Source organism: Lepidothrix coronata, unplaced genomic scaffold (genome assembly GCF_001604755.1).
Source record: "Lepidothrix coronata isolate B3197 unplaced genomic scaffold, Lepidothrix_coronata-1.0 Scaffold118, whole genome shotgun sequence".
NCBI classification, from domain to species: domain Eukaryota; kingdom Metazoa; phylum Chordata; class Aves; order Passeriformes; family Pipridae; genus Lepidothrix; species Lepidothrix coronata.
The window spans coordinates 2458532-2471692 of NW_016690298.1; positions in this window are offsets into that span (position 1 = coordinate 2458532).

Genomic DNA, 13161 nt, shown 5'->3' on the forward strand with positions numbered 1-13161 from the left:
TGCTTCCTCTTACTGTTTATATGACTGATGGACCATATATGAAGCCTATTGTCTCTTCCCGTGGTTTAAGCAACATAATGTCTAGGTTGAAATCACCATTGTGTGATTTTTTGAAGGAGCGTAATTTATATTGGGCTAGAGGCAGACTGTACCATGCCCTGTTGTCTGCCTTCTCCCTGATCCTGAACCAAAATGATTCCTGGTTTGCCATCAAATACCAGAGTTTTAATGGCACCTGTTGAAAGGAGAATTTTTATGGGATGAAGCAGGTGCAAGGTGACATCACAGGCATTCTCAGCACATGTTGTCCCCATGAGTCTGATTTTTTTTCCAAAGTAACCTGGAATACATTTAGATCATTTCCAACAGGATTCTGTGATTACCCTTATAGCTCTCTGGGGTTTTGCCTTTGTCATCTCCAAGTACTGGAAGCTTCTATTACTGATCATAGCTACAAAAGAAATCCTGCCTGTCAAGTGCAGATCCAAGTTTGGAAAAGGTACATTTGAAATATTTTGGCCTTGAGCTCAGCCCTTAAAGCCATATCCCTTTGACCTTGTAGTCAGTCATGCTGATGAAGGTGCTGCACTTCACTTTGTGTGAAATCCAAGAGGTAGAGTGTTAGCTCATGTGAGTCTGTCCCATATCCTGCCTGATTTGGTATTTTGGGGAATGTCAGAATGGGAAATGACTTTTTAGCTTCCCTCAGGCACTTTTACACAAACCCAGGAGGTGTTTTTGGAAGATGCTAAATAGCACAATTTAGCAGCGCTACTGTGTCAGTAGATTAAAAATATTAGCCCTTTGTAGTTACTGTCTTCAAAGTGACAATAAATGAGCCAGATTGTAGCATCTATAAGTCATTTGCATTTTGTGTTATTTTTGTACAATTATGTGTTTGAGGAGAGAGTGTTTTTTTCCTCTTTTCTTATTTTTTTTTTCCCCCCACCTTTCCAAAGCTCCCTTAATTACTTTCAGTTCAGGTTGACTTACCATCTTATTCTGGGTAATGAAAGTCAGATGGGAAATAGTGAAACTTAGTCTAAAGTCAATCAGTCTGTTAAGTTGAATACAAAATGCACTTATGGTTCATTCACTCCTGGTAGGGAAAAAGAGATGCAGATGATTCCCACTGAACACCAAGAGAAGAAATGGAAAAAAAATCATTAAAGCAAATATCAACACTGCAGATAGGAGAGAGAATGAACACAATGTGTGCTCTGTCTCTGAAGTGCTGCTGTGTTACAAAAGCTTGGGAAATAGTTCACATGAATTTCAGAAGTTTTTATCTTTTCTTTTTTTCCTGCCTCCCTTCCCAAAAGCTCCATCAGGCCATATTATGCATGATGGAGTGACACAAAGAAATGCTATTTTTTTTGCAGTTTGCATATTCCTGTGTGTGAGACTAAAGTGAAATCCCCATGACTTAACCTTTCTAGAGCTGGAAATGGCTTTGTGGAGGGGATGCAGCTCCATCCCCTCTAGTTCACAGGCTGGTGCAGACCTGAGAGAGGCTGTGATGTTTTGGGCTGTTGAAAATGGCCTGTGTGCTCTTGTGCTTTCAAGTTCTCTTCCCTGCCCAGAGAGCTATAATTGATCAATAGAGGTCTTGGGCAGAGGTTGGCAGCTGCAGCTGGGCCTTGGCAGCTTGTGGGGTTGTTCTCACCATCAGCATGTGCCTGCTTTTGGCAGATGGGTTTCTTGGTTATTCCTGTCTCCCAGCTCCCTCTGAAGCAGTGTGGGCTAGCAGGACTGCAGACTCTGCCTGCTTGTTCAACCCAGATCAGGTCAAAAACTGTGTATGTCCTTCCTCAAGGTGAGACTCAGAAGAGACTGATTCTAGTGTATTGTGCCTTCCCATCTGTGCTTCACTTTCCCTGGCTATAAGGTGATAAAAAGGTTTCCAAATTCCTCCAAGCAGGTAGTTCTGGACCAGCTGCATGCAATGTGCCCCAATGAGGTTAACTGGGCACTGGCTTTTCTAATCTCCTTGACTCCTTAGTGGGAAAGATCTGTCTGAGCAAAGAAATCCTTATTTTCAGTTCACAGCCTGCACATTAAAGCTCCAGCAAAATTTCCAAGGTAGGGTGACATATGTAAAGTATTGTAACTGCTGATTTTTCTCTGGCTTGCAGGTGTTGGGTTTGTTTTCGGCTCATTGCCATTAATTGGAATGAATTTTAATGACTTCACATGGCTCAGAATTGAGGCAGTTATAACTAATTCTATGTGTATATGCCAGATATATGTGTATGAGAAATCTCATGATCAAAGAATTATTTCCTTGTAGGAACAAAAGCTGACAGTGCCAGCAGCTACTTAGCACCAGCCTGGACTGTGCAGCCTGAATTACTCTGAGGCTGCAAAACCAGCTACAGTTACTCCTAATCCCTGAGACTAGAGGCAAGGTCCCTCACGATGATGTACCTCAGTTCCTCCTCTCTGCAAGGATGTCAGTGCTAGGAGTCACCTTTCAAAAATGTTTTTAAGATCACTTAACAAACAGTACAATGTGACCAAACATGGCCACAGAATCATAAAATCATTTAGGTTGGAAGTCCAATCATTAACACAGCACTGCCAAGTCCACCACTAAACCTTGTCCCTAAGTACCACATGTAGGCAAAGTCACTCCAGGAAAGGGATGGCAGCTTAGCTCTCTATGACCACAATTTAGTGGCATCTGTGAGAGACAGAGCATGGGAGAAAACTACTCATCTCAACTTCTCTCACGAAGAGGAGTACCATTTACAGTCCTGATCAGAGTATCCTTTCCTGATATGACAAGATAGGGGTGGGAAGGTGGCCTTGTGGTGATTTTTCAGGCTTCTCCTGCCCTTTCCTAGTGTTTGATTTTTCCTTTTCAGATGCATGGCTTTGTGCTAATGAAGATTAAAATGTCTGTCTGTCCTTTGTGCAGGCATAGAACAAGTCAGTTGGTGTCAGTATGGCTCTGGCTTTCCTCAGGCACTTGTGCAGGCAGCTCATGGTTTCACAGGGAAGAAGATGGGTGGCTGGTTGAAATGACCCATATGTCTCAGTAGGCAGGTGTGTGAGAGGCTCCTGAAGGCTACACTGCACACATATTCTTCTTTTAGGAGCTCAAATTTAAACATCCTTTCTAATAAGGATGAGATACTTACATTTGCATAAGTGTCAGCCTTAATGGACTTTAAAATGGATAAAACAGCATAGGGATCACTCCTGTACAATTGGAGAGGTTGATGAGATGGCCTGTGAGGAGCAGTGCATGTCTTCCTGGTGTAGAGGGTAATGCCTGTGGTTGTCCCCAGCACCTGCACAGGGTGCTGTTGGGAAGCTTAACGAACTGTGCTCCATAAGAGATGACAGAAGAGCCCTAAGCTACACAGGCTGACATAAAAAACAGCATCCAGTATGCATATTAAAAGAGATACTATGAAATATGGAGCTTAGACAATTTTCCAAATTAAAGAAACTCATTGTGTTACTGGGAGGCAGTTGTGCACTAGCAACTATCCCTCTGTTCACATGGTTTTACTCTGCAGCTGGTGCATCATGGTGTAACCTTTTTTTCCTGGAGATAAGCCATGCTGTATTATCTGGGATGTTACCAAGGCCTAAGGAGGAGGAGAATTAGTGTTGCTTAGCTGCTGTGTAATAGTGTACTGATCAGCAACATGATGTTCTGCTCCAGCCTGATTTTGAGCCTGAGCTTTGAGTGTGGTTTGGTTTGAGTGTCCCTTGGGTGGGCTCAGATCTTGCTGTATTTTAGTAAAGGTTGGGGAGGACTTTCTAAGAAGTATCTGTTTCCTCGCTACCCTGACTTTGTGCTGCCTTTTTCCAAAGTGGAGGACATGAGAGCCTGCAGGAGAGCCACGGTGACTTTGACATAATGAACCAAGGCAGGTTTCTGCGGGGACACTAGCTGAACACATTGTTGCTCCTTTGGCAATCCAGTATAAGAGTTTGTCTGAGAAGATGAGAAAGTGAGTATCCACTGATGGCCAAGAGAAGAGGGTCTTAATTCAGCTACAAAACTCTTTTGTAACTATTTATGTCAAATTCCAAGTGACAGCATTCTAGGATAGACTCTCTATCAGCCTTAGAAGCATGAGATGTTTACCTAGTTTATCTTAGGAAAAGGATCCCACAGAGCTGCCACAATCCCTCTAACTGGACACTGACAGAAACCTGACATTTTCTGCCCAGGGCTACTGCTGCTTTGACCTACCGCAACCTTTCTTTGGGGATCTCAGCAGGACTGAGATCTGGCTAATTCTGGCTCACCACTGAGCTAAAGCAGAGATGTGGTTGCTAAAAGGCTCCGGTAAATCAGAGGGTGGCCAGGGGTCTTGGATCCAATCCAACTGTCAGTGTAGACACACAGCAAATAATATGTTGACCAAACTTGTCTGTGTCTCTTTACAAAGATCAGATCCTGGTTCCTGCTTCACAACTACTAACACTGCTCTGACAGGAGTGACTGATGCCTTTAGATCCAAGAGTCACAGTTCAGCTTATGTGCATGACCCAGCCAATGGACTGTAGCATGGTTTTTCAGAAAACTATTTCATTGCAGTCTAGATTCAGTTTCAGACTCTTGCATGGGAATGCTAGTGCCTCAGAAAGGTTATTTTGTAGTTGCCTTTATTTCTGTCAAAGTAGCTCTATCTTTTTTCATTGAATCTGCTCTGTAACAGTAATGATTATAAATCGTATTTGATATAACTTTCCAATGTCTTAAAATGCTGCTTATCTGGCCCTTGGTTTAGCAAGGGCTGATCCCACAACACCCCTTATCCCTTCTCTTGGTGTCAGCAGTAGTCCCATTAGGGCTGGAATCTGAAAGGTTAATTGATGAAACCATAATTATTGAAAGTTTCACCTCCCTGGTGTGAGCTGGGGACATCCTACACCAGGGATGAGAAGTGAGTCCTCAGGAAAGAAAGCTGGATGGCAGGAAGACGGCTCACTCGTTGGGATGGTAGCCCTCTGTGAGGTGATAGATTCCTGGTTCAGTATGTTTTCACATCCAGCAGCCTGAAGAGGTGCCACAGTCTAATCCAGTCTTGCCTAAGGTCCAGATGGCCTGCACACAACCTAGTCTTGCAGACAACCTCAAACTTTGTGTTGATACCTAGTGGGTCCTTGAGGCAGGACCTGGTAGAACTGTCCAGCCTAGGAGTACAGGCAGTCACTGCACTTCCTTAACCCTCAGTGTGTCTCTGGAGCACTTCTGCAAGAGCATATAGAGTTATGGAGAGGGCATGGTCTCAAGTTGTGCCAGGGGAGGTTTAGGTTAGATATTAGAAAGAATTTCTTTACAGAGAGGGTGGTCAGGCACTGGAATGGGCTGCCCAGGGAAGTAGTGGATTCTCCGTCCCTGGAGATTTTTGAAAAGAGACTTAGTGCCATGGTCTAGTAACCACAGCGGTAGTGGATCAAGGGTTGGACTTGATGATCTCAAAGGTCCCTTCCAACCCAGCTGATTCTGTGATTCTATGGTGTGGGTTAGGATGTATGGATTAGGAGCCCAGCCACCATGCTTTTTCAGATAGGCTTCCGAAGCATCAACAACGATTGGTACACTTGACTTTCTGGTCTTGAAATGAAAATGTCCTTGTAACCTCTCCTTCTTCAGTGACAAGGAGTAACATGGTGTGATGCTACCCTGGGATTTGTGCCCAGCTACTACAGAGAGAAATAAAGGTAACGCCTTAAGCTCTGCAGCCTTTCCATGTGGAATGGAAAGGCTACAGAGTGAGGCTTGGAGGCTGCTGGTGGTAGGGGAGATGCTGTCTTCCTGCTGTGAAACTTTGGTCAGAAGTGGAAACACACGTGTCTTTTTAAAAAGAGAGTCTGTAGGGTGGGAAAAAAAGGAGCAAAAGGACTCTCTATTATTTTTCTTTTTTTTTTCTTTTTCCTAAGAAGAGAAAAACAGCTGTCTCAGCCCAGTGAGGTACATTTGAAATGGTTTTGAAAGGCACTGTGGGGAGCTGGACTTCTCTTTAACCATTTTCTTCAGCTAAATAAGAAAAAGTAACAAAACATGAAACAAAAGCGAGGAAGTCCAGAGGCCTCTCAGAAAGTTTGCTGGTGAAAGAGAAGTTTTCCCTGTGACTGAGCAGGTAACTGCTGTCCAGGACAACCTTTCAAGCATCTGAGCAAAGAGATAAGCATATGTGTATCTGTGCATGTGTGAATCCTTCAGACAGCTTTGAGTGAGGAAAAAAGCCTCACTGAAAGTGGCAGGAGGCAGTTTAGGAGTCAGAGTCATCAAATGCTCCCCCTTCTTTCTTTGAACAATCACACCAGGCTGCATACTTCCCTCACAGATTAGAATGAAAATAATGGCTTTTCTAGTGAAGCCCACATGCGTACATGCATATTTTCATATATAGGTACACAGTGATTTTACACATATAAATGTAATCATATATGTATACATGTATGTATAAGAAATATTAGACCATTTTTTAGAAGTTTCTCTTTGATCATATATTTCCCTCTGTTTCTTTTTGCTCTTTTTTATACTTTTGTTGCCCACTTTCGCATTTCCCATCTTTTCCCCAAACCAGAACCTCTGTGGCCAGGTCCTGTCTTTCTGCACTCATAGCCAGAAGTGAAGAAATACAGGGCTTTCTATGTGTGAAAGATTTTCTCTTTTCCCAGATAACTGAAAATAAATAGTGATTAGATTAAAACAAACAACCATGTGCTCCTGTACCCCACTACCAAGACTGGACCTGAGAAATGGAGAAGATTGCTGGCATGGGACTGTAGTAATCATAGCTTGGCATGATGGAGCACCCTTCAGGCAGAGAAAATAGACCCCCAGCTTGCTTTGTGTTTTATTGTTCTGATCCTGTGGAGCTGTGTTGATTTACCACAGCAGAAAAGGCTGTGTTTTTAGACATGTGTTAGCAAAATCAATTCCCCCACTCCAGAGTGCAGACTGGTAGAGCTGAGCACAGCAGGGGCTCCATGCCCCTGGCAGCAGGTGAATGCTCAGGACAGCAAGAGAGGGATGTAGGAGGCAAACACATGTAGGTGACATGACTCAGGAGGTAACCAGGCAAGTAGGAAACCTCTGCAGTGATTTATGGTGATGACCATTTCCCTGCCCCCTTGCCCACCTGATGAACATCAAGAGCTGCCTTCTGCATGGCCATTTCAGCCTGCCCTGACAGACTTCTTGTTGATAACATTATGACCTTGTGGACGACCTTTGGAGCTTCATGTTGTAACAAGGATTCCTTGCTAATTAACACATTCAGAGATGTTCAACATGAAGGGTCCCTGGCTCCTGTCTCATGAAGGAAAGGCATCAGAAACCAAAGTCATCGGAGGAAGCTGGGAGTGGGAAATCTGAATAAATAAGAAATTCTGTGAGCAATGGAGTGACTGAAATGTTCTCAGTCATCTCTTTCCACCTTTTCTTGTAACACTGCAGTCTGGGCAGACTTTCAGATATCTCCTTCCACACAATAGTGTAATATGGGTCAAGGAAGCGTTAACAAATATGGAGAGAGAGTTTTCCTGAGATGGGACCAGTGGAGTTTGCAAGTTAGCTGAAAGCACAGTGAAAATGCACCACTTAGCGAATGTATAAATAATTCCATACATTATTCTATAGCACATCAAAACACAGAGCCAGCCTCACACACTTCAGCAATTTTTGCTTCTGAGTGTTTTAAATGTGCTTGAAACCCTCTCAGATGCTTTTGTTCATAGGTGAATGGCTGTCCAATGTACCAAAAGCAAAAATGTAATTAAACTTTAAGCTCTTAAAATGCCAAGTACCACTGGGATAACACATGGGTAAAACACAGTAATTGTTTATATTTACTCTACATCTAGTTACCATTTCCTTTCAGGTGCCTGCCAGAAATGCAAGCTTGGGAAAGGCAAAAAATGTAAGAATCAGTTTGTCTTTGTAAAGTCAGAACTTCAAAGTCTTCATTGACTTTCAATGTAGTGTGATCTCATTACCTGCATGCTGAGAACAGTGCCCTACAAATTTCAAAGCCCTCCCCTTTCTCTAAAGCCCTGGTAGCACTGCATCCCATCTCAGAGGATCTGAGCATGCTGTGTGTCAGGCCTTGAGGCTTCACTTCTAAAACAGAAGAATGAGTATCTGCTCTCTTTCTCTCAAGTCCTTTCCCCATGTTCCTGGGGCTGTGACCACTTAGAGACATTGGAAACTCCCATGTCCTGGACATCAGACTAACATCTGTGTGCTGTATTGTTCCTTACAGGAAAAAAGGCAGAGGAAAGGGTGTCTGAATTGCCATACCAAGGAATTTTGTTGCTGCCAGGTCATATGTCAAATCATGTTAAAGCTGTTATAATCAAGTGTGAAGCCCCATGTCTCAAGTGTGATGATATAGATGCATATGCAGCATCTAAATAATCCTACTAAAAGTTAAGGGATTTATTGACTTTATGAACAGACTTCAAAAAAACTCTGCTCTGGTTGAGAAGAAATGTTTATTACATTTCCAATTCTGATTTTAATATGTTAACTATAAAAAATGTGTGGGAGAGAAAAGCAAATATGAACTAAAGCCCACCTTTCTTGAACATTGCAGGTAGTTCATAGGAGAAGGTATGAACTTTTCTTTGCTTGTCGAAGGGGTTACTGTGTATGTAACTGGCAGGGGCTGTGTAGGGACTCCGAGGTTACTAAACGCTGCAGGGAATTTTTCTGTTTACAGTTTTTCCTATTGCAAAATGGACTTTTCCACTACTAATAAACCATGGTTTCCAAGTAAAGGTGTGATGCACAGGGCGCCTTTTTAACTTGCCCCCAGCTTGCTTTTGAGCAGATGTGAGTGTCCAATTTTCATACTAATGGGTGTGTTGAGCTTATAAAATATTGAAAAGAAAACTGTGATAAAACATCTTAGTAGCAATTGTGAACCTGTGTTTTTCCAGACTGCTCCAGTTTACTGATGGTTCAGGTGGTTTCCACGAGTTCCCAAAAGATCTACCTTTGCAGAGCAGGTTCTGCTATTGCTCGGATATTTTGCATTAAGCACATTATAGACTGCTACAGATTGTATCTTTCCCTTTTATGAGGCACTGAAAAGGTTGTATACCAATCCACTCTAAAGATCAGACTTGCGGTGTATTGCTGTAAACAAGATCTCTGGAGTGATCAAAAAATTGGAAAAAGCTTTTGGAAAGTTTCTGAACTTCTGTGGAGGTCTGATTAATTCTCAAGATGAAAGATTTCCTTCTGTATCTAGACAATCCCTCCCCTCGACATTCATTCTAGTTCATCTCAAAGAACTGATCAGGTGGGTAAGGCAACTAAAGCAAAAATAATCCTTTTACCTCAACCCCCTCTTTTTAAAATAGCATGTGATAAAACCTTGCAGTAAAGTCCAGTGTCATCAGCACTATAATGATAATAATAGATTAAGTCCAAACAGTTATACGTGTTTGGGCTTTTTTGGTTTGTTTGTTTAGCTTTTTGTTTGTTTTTTTTTTTTTTTTTTTGTTGCTGGTGCTTTATTTTTTTGTTTGTTTGGGTTTTTTTGTTTGTTCGTTTTGTTTTTTTACTTTCTCCATTTTGCAGACTCCAGAGCTCATATGGCCAATTTAGCCACCCACACTGCAGAACCTACATCAGCCTTTCTGTTTGGACTGCCTTGGTGGTGAGGGGGAGAGAGGTGCTTCCAAGGGTACTGTTTATGCTTCAGGGAGTGCTGCCGGTGGGAGGGATTAAACTAACCCTGTTCCCTCAGCAGCTTCTGTAGGAAATATAAATTATAAGACCCTAAGGTTCCCAGCTTTGTGTTCTATGGACCTTAGTTTAAATTTGGTAGCAGTTTACCATTAGACACATACTGCAGAGGCTGGAGAATGTGTATCAGTAATGCCTTTGGATGATCATAACACTCTTGTGGCAATTAGTCTTTCTAGGCGTGATCTCAGGCTATCCATGGGGAATGGGAAGCCAATTGCTCTAGAATCCTTAGTTAAATACTGTGGCACAGTCTTTTATTTCCACCTTACCATACAGATGAAAGGCCCATGTGCAAGAACAGACTTATTCCTTTTGTGAGCACTCTGCTGCAGGGTAGCCTAAAAGTCAATTGAAAACCAACCTGCAAAAAAGTGGTCAGACAAGCCAGAGAGAACACTTTCCTTTTAGCACCAGGGAGTCTGTAGGCTTCCCATCCAATGCTGTTTGTTATTAACAGCCAAGCAGCAAGGCAGAAGCATCTCTGCTCTCTCTCCAGGCTGGGAGGTGTTAATGGATGGGTGTGAGGTGAAAGGTGAGCAATCTGAACACATCCATTAGGCTCCTTCCTGCCAGCTGCTCTGAGCCAAGTAAAGTGACATAATCATAGAGAAGGCAAAGTGAGCAGATCTGAGGAGCTGTGTATCAGCTGTATGCATCCCCTCTTGTAGGGACCTGTAAGGGCTGTGGGGTTTGGATTTTTTAGGTGGAGAAGGCACCTGTTTGAGTCAGAGGTCACCACCAGCTTTTCCTTAGGAACAAAATTCCTGCCATTCTGTCCCAGAAGTAAGTGGGGAAAATGCCTCATATTTTAATGACTGTTTTGACTTTTTCTCTAGGGTTATGGATGAAGCAAAAGTGGAACCTCCTGTCAAAAGCCAGAACCAACCATGAAATAAGGTGTGAATGACACAGCACACTCCCTTGGTTTCCCAAAGGATCACATCTCCTGGGGTTTGCTGAATTTCTTTTTTTTGCACCCATTTCTTTGTTTCTGTCAGCTCTCCTTTGTTTTTCTACTGAAAGTTACTTCCCCTGTCACTTTTCAAGTCAAATTTCTTAAACCTTCTTCTTTTTTCCTTGCCTCATATTGGCTCAATCAGGCCTCTTGTATTGAAACTCTCCACTAAAACTATTCTTGTCCCATTCCATGAATACCTGCCTGCTCCTCCTCCAGTCTCTCACAACCTGTCTTCTTTAGCTTTGGTTCAGTCTGTTGGAAATCCTTTTTCAGCTTCCCCATGTCCTGCTCAATCTCATACCCTTCTATATAGCTGTCTTCACCTCACAGGTGATGACTCCTCCTTATTTCTCTTTAATTTTAGGATTTCTCTCCTGCACTTCTTTTGGTTTCTGTCCCATTCTGAGTTTACCTCTCCTATATCGCTCCATTGCAGGGAGATTTTGCAGGCTTTTTATTGATCAGCTTAGTCCTGTCTTCTCAACTTCTCTGTAACAGCAGCTAATTATATTTTATGTGTAATGTGGGTTGGGTTTTCTCTTACAATGCCTTTAAACCATCAGAGGCTCCATAAAGGTATACAGCATCATTCTGCATTGTGGCTTTACAATATAATCATGTTACCCAGCAGAAAGGCTGCAAAAATCTAAGATTACACATCTTCCTGCTAGGTGGTGAATTGTGATTAGTGAACCCCATGGAAAAATTGGGTTGTTCCATTTAGTTCTGCTCTCAATTCATCAGCCTGAGAGTTAATCGCTTGCCTGCAGCATGGCAGACTGAAATAGCACCATTTGTTCTAGCAAGTGGGCAGAGAGGCCATGGCTAACCTGCTGAGCTCCTCTCTGCCAACTGGCTGCTGTTTGGAGATGTGGCCTGAAGTGAAGATCTGCTTGTTTGTGCTTTGAATTTAATTATATTTGTTGACCTTCTGACACTTTCTGTTGTGCATCAGATCTAAACCTGGGAGCAAAGTGCTATTTTGGTCCTCAGGAAAAAAGGGCTGCTCGGGTCCTACCTGTGTCTTTGTACGTCTGGAAGTAATGATAAGTGCCTTATTTTCATGAGATCACAGAATTAGCTCAAAAGGGGCACTAAAAGCTTATAGAAATATGTCTTAAACTAGATAGAATAGGATTTGGCTCTTAATTAGTTTTTGATGAGGTTTCTATAATGCAAGGCAACACAGACAGATGTTTCAGGATTGTTATCATCATAGTTTATTTCATGAGGTGAAAAGGAGAGTATCTAACTTTCTCTATTTCTCCACAACCCTAGATACATTGCTTTGTAGTCTTTTATTGAAAAAGCTAGTATGGTTACTCACCTGGCTTCTAAGAATCATCCTGGGTACATCAGCAACACATCAAACGACAAAAGTTAAAAGACGGTATCTGGACACCCAACTTCCCAGTAGCTTTTGTGCTTTTTATCACAGTCCAAAGGTTTTAATCAGGCCTGAAATCCTGAGATATGCCTCTCTCTATCCCTGTGGCTTGCTTACTATTAGATCTGAGTGAAGTGACAATAGAATAGTGCTATGGCATGCTGTTAAAAATTCAGTATAATCCTTTTAATTTAATATGGAACTTCTATTGGGGTAAATGGAAAAAGGTTCAGATTCTTGATCTGCACAACATTTATGCCTTCTTCTTTATAGCCTGAAAATAGTGTCTTTGTTCTGCTTTCCATCACAGATGAATTGGGACCACTTCAAACTGTCTGTTGCTCTATATTTTAAAACTGTTACTAGCATGGGATTATGTTATAATACATCCCATTTCAGTGAACTGTGTTTGAGGGACAGATAAAGAACTCATGACTGTCAGTTGGAAAAATACTAATTTACATATGTGAATAAATACATGAATAAATATATGTAGGTACATTTATGAAGGCACATATATAGAAAATCAGAATTCCCATGTTCCATTCCTAATGGTACTGCTCTAAAGGACACTGCTTCTGCCACATGGTTAAAAGCAGAGTGGTTATTTCTGCAGTTTTTCCCTATCTCCCTGATTTCTTTTTTTGGTCATATTTCCTGATTGGTCTACCTTGTTCGAGTTTGTTTCCTGTTAACAGTCAGTTTCCTTTTCTGTTAGCACAACCCCTCTAAGTTTTCCAATAGTGCAGCATGAAATAACAAAAGAATAGCTATTTTCAGTTCGGATTTGATTTCTTACAATATTGTGGATGGAATGGTAATTAAACAACACTGGTTCAGAAAACTGAGCACTTAGTACTCAGACAATGAGTCCATGCAGTGTCTGAACACTCCACAGCATTAAGGTATTTATCTTCAAGACAACTTCTTCCAGGAGGTGAGAGAGCAATACCTGTTTTTACTGATGATGAATGGATGCACCGAATTATTAATTGACTTCCTAATTGACCCTTTCTTCCATGGAAGAAAGAGTCACAAGTCAAACTTAGGTCTCTTAGCTGCAGAACTTTTAACCATAAG